Source organism: Echinops telfairi, unplaced genomic scaffold, assembly GCF_000313985.2.
Source record: "Echinops telfairi isolate 266 unplaced genomic scaffold, ASM31398v2 ScPeMD7_7468;HRSCAF=8506_0, whole genome shotgun sequence".
Taxonomy (NCBI): Eukaryota; Metazoa; Chordata; class Mammalia; order Afrosoricida; family Tenrecidae; genus Echinops; species Echinops telfairi.
The window spans coordinates 7,674,717-7,679,357 of NW_022111369.1; positions in this window are offsets into that span (position 1 = coordinate 7,674,717).

Genomic DNA, 4,641 nt, shown 5'->3' on the forward strand with positions numbered 1-4,641 from the left:
GCTCCCTCTCCCCTGCCATTCCCACCTTCCATATCCCATGGAATTTTCTAACTGGTCCACCTACAATCTTGGAGTACATTCAATCTGCAGCTTTATCTGAAGACATGCCAAGGGGGTACTGCAGCAGAGATGGTTTGAAAAGAAGAATTGTCCAGATTCTCAATGCCCATAGGGTACTCTTTCCTGCTAAACTGATCTCCTGGATATGGGATGCTATCCTATCCCAATGCTATACTATGGGGCATTGACTGAAGGCATATACACTTGTAGGGCAGTAGGTGGGTGATCGGAAATGCCGCAGTCAGTACCAGTAGGAAAACCCATGCCCCTGGAGTTGATTCCTATTCTCAGTCACCCTACAGCACAGCCGCGTACTACCCGAAAGATTACTCAGACTGTAAGCTTTATTGAGCAGATTGCTGCCTTTTTCGCCCATGGATCATCTGGCTTGCCCCAGGTTCCAACCTTTTGGGGAGCAATCAGGCACTCAGCCATCACGCCAGCTTCCTTCTAACAAGGCACCTGATAGGGCATCGCATTAACTTATGGGCCAAAGGCCTCATTGGACCTGTCCTTAATAGTTTTCAGGGCTTAGAGAAAAAACACAAATGGAGACCAAATTCTGTCTATTTAAAGAGTTAACAGGTGCAAATCAAAGCAGCAAATGGTTTAATATATTATATTTCTTCCCACTTTAACAAACAACCTTTCAAATGACCGAAAGGTTGGGATAAGTGTCAAAATGTAGATGCTTTGATTCCGACCCACACGCAGCAAGGGTGGAGTCCTTTGTCATCTCCTCAGCTCAACTCGCTGCCATCAAGTCGAGTCTCGTAGAAACACTAAGGAGCTCAGGGTTGGAGTGGTTGACTGCTAACCATAACTGTTCAAACCCCCCAGTTTCCCTGCAGGAGAAAATTGAGGCTGTCTCCTCCTGTAAAGACTTAAAGTCTTGGGAACCCAAAGAGGCGGTTCTTCTCTGCCTTACAGCGTCTCTAGAAGTCAGGTCATCTATTAGCCTTCTTTATTCCGGGCCCTTCTTTTCTATGCCTTGCGGGGGGTGAGGGTGGGGTAGGGTGTGTGTGTGAGCAGGTCTCATGTGCAGATGTGTGGACAGGTCAGGCCACATATCCAAGCTCATGCCATGCTTCCTGTAAACACCCTCTGACCATGAACCCAAACCCAACTGACTGCTATTGTGTCAATACTGACTCATAGCAACCCTATAGGACAGGGCAGAACTGCCCCTGTGAGTTTCTGAGACTGTCACTCTTTATGGGAGTAGAAAGCCCCATTTTTCTCTTAAAGAGGAGCTGGTGGTTTCAATCTGCTGACCTGGAGGTTAGCAGGCCGATGGGTAACCAGTACACCACCACCAGGAAGCATGAAATCACCAGTGGTATTATCAGTGGCTGGGAATCGAATGACCCTTTCACAGGGGTCGCCGAGTTCATAGCAGTAGCAAAATGACAGTTATGAAGTAGCAATGAAAATAATTTTATGGTTGGGGGGGGGTCACCACAACATGAGGAACTGTATTAAAGGGGCGCGGCATTAGGAAGGTTGAGAACCACTGCTCTAGTGCTACCAAAACAGATGTGAAAGGTGGATGACGTCAACCGACAGAAGGTCATTCTCTCACAGTTGAGGAGCTTAGAAGTTGGAATTCACAGTCCCAACTCTAGGGGAAGACTTCCTCTTTCTGCCAGCTCTGGGGAAAGGTCCTGGTCTCCTTTGAGCCTCTGTCGGTCTGGTGTTTTCAGGCGGTCTCCATGGGTCAGCACCAACCCTTCCCTGGGCCTAGGTGTTTCTCCGCGCAGTCAGAAGGGTGTGCTTCATTCCTGGCTCACTTTCCTTGAGGGTGGTAGGTCATTCTCATCTCTGCTGGTTTCCTCCCTCCTTTTCTATCTCAAAAGTAGTGACTCAAGATACCACCCCACTCTGCGGATTGCATGCTGCCTCGTGACCATCACAGAGAGGGGAATTTACAGCACATGGGATAAATAGAGTTATTATTTTCATGATCCTTGCAGCTGATGAAGCTCTAGTGGTGCTATCTGAGAAGCATTGGACGGTCCACTTCAAGGTCCAGTTGAAACCCGCCAGTTGCTCTATGGGAGAAAGATGAGGCTGCCTGCTCCCGTAAAGGTTGACAGCCTCAGAAACCCCATAGGGTTGCTTTGAGTAGGAATCAGCTCAGTGGCAAGTGGTTTGGGTTTTTCGATTGGGTTTGAGTTGATCAGGCAGCACGCGGTCATTCTTTATTGGCCTTGGTTGTACTGCTTGGTCATGCAACCGCACCATGTCTGCTGAGGCAGGAACCATCTGAACAGGGGTCAGTATAGTATGGCCACCTGCAGGCCAGACCTGACCTGACTTCACTATTTTAGGGGAGAACAAAAAGTGTGATGGGGACACAGCCATATTCATTCACTTATGCATGATTGTCGATGGCTGCTTCTCTCTACAATAGCAGTTGAGCGGCTGCAACAGAGACCATATGGCCTAATAAAATCTTTATAAGATGTATACTGAGATGCAGTAAACATTTGCATTTTCTTCAAAACCATTTCTTCTTTAGGGCATGTCAAGCTGTAAGCTTATTTCCAACTCCCAAGGGAGAGAGAGTAGAGGGCAGAGCCCTAAGGCTATTTGCACAGACAAAAGAAATAGAAGCTAAATGAATAGCAGGGGGATTCTGTCAATAATTTTGATCCCTTTCCTTCTTAATAGCAGACTGATGCCTAAATTATCTAAGGGACTGCATATTTTAAATACTCCTTTCTACAGAGAAGAGTTTCTTTACTTCTAACCATCCTAAGCAGTTCAGGAAAGCTTTGTTTCCACCACTGTCTTCTAGGAAGGGGAAAATGGCATGGCTCTTTCTGGCTGTGAGGCACAAACATTCAGTGTGCTAACAGCCAGGTCTCACTGGCTGTTGCTCCTTAATGATGAATCATTTGATCTGATATTCCATATTCATAGGGCTTAAACTATTCAAAATGGAAATATTTTTAGCACAAAGGACATCATTGAAAAGCCTTGGGTTCACCTTAATCAAACCAGGTTTTTTTAAAAAATGTTTTACAAAGAAAAGAAAAGCCTTGGGTTCTAAGAGATGGAAGAATTGATGCATTTGAATTGTGGTGCTGGTGAAAAATCGTGAAACTACCATGGACTGCCGAAAGAACTTGGAAGTACAGCCAGAATGCTCCTCAAATGGTGAGCGTTTGTCTCACGAAATTTCATGCTTGGCAAAGTAGAGGGGCAGTGAAAATGAAGAAGGCCCTCTAGTAGACTGATTGACCCAGAGGCTAAAACAATGACCTCAAATGTAAGAGCCATTGTGAGGATGGCGAAAGACAGGGTGGCCTTTCATTCTTTTGTACATAATCACTCGAAGTTGGTACCTAACAACAACATGGATACTTTCTGAGGAGAGCATTGTATCCAAAAGCAATAGACATACTTTGTGAGGTAACCAATATTTTAGTGAAAAGGTGGCTTGAGGAGATAATTTCAGCTCAAGGTTTAAAGACTATCCAGGACAAGAGCCTCTGCGATTTCACCAATCTCAATGAGTCTGTTCCTTCCCCCCAAGAATTTGAAGTTCTTTTGCATCTTTTCTTCCCACTCTCAGGATCCATCTACTGTGGTCCTGATTACAACACTCGACCGTGGCACCATCCATTTCTTTTGATGTCCATGGAGAGGAGGCCATGGTGCACGTATAAGATCCTGCAGCCTAGTCCCTTCTCTGAATCATCTGCATCCTCCCTCGTCATGTTTCAGAGGAGAACTGGGGTATCTTAACATGGCCCCTCACAAGTTTTTCAGACCTCAGATCATACTCACTGTGTTAGTCTGGGCTGACTAGAGAAACAAATTCACAGACACTTATATGTGTATAAGAGAGAGCTTTATATCAAAGAGTAATTGTATATTAAGAAAACATCCCAGCCCAGTCCAGAGCAAGTCCATAAGTTTGATATTAGCCCCTATGTCCAATACCAGTCTATAAATTCCCCTTCAGACTCGCACAACACATGCAATGGAAAATCATAGGCCAGTGGGTGGAAAGTATTTTGGATCCGGTGGTGGTGGAAGCATCTCAGCACTGGCATGGCTCTCCATGTGGCTTCTCCAGCCCCAGGGCTCTGGCTCCATCAGTGTAGCTCCATGTGTCTTTTCAACAGGAAGACAAAGCAGAGAGAGTGGATCTGGTCTCCAGTGAGCTATTTATCTCTGTATAGCAGTGGTTCACAACCCCCTTTGGGGGTCAAACGACTCTTTCACAGGCGGTCTTGATTCATAACAGTAGCAAAATTACAGTTATGAAGTAGCAATGAAAATAATTTTATGGTTGGGGGGGTCACCACAACATAAGGAACTGTATTAAAGAGTCATGGCATTAGGAAGGTTGAGAACCACTGCTGTAGAGCCTCCAAATGAGGTCCTCAAGCTGTGACCTGATTGACAGGCTTTCTCTCTTAATAGTCTGAAGTTGACACCAGATTATGTAACTAAAATACTTTCCAACCTTTCTCTCTTAATAGTCTGAAGTTGACACCAGATTATGTAACTAAAATACTCACCAACCTTAGATGTACAACTGGCTACTCACCAGTTATGATACATATT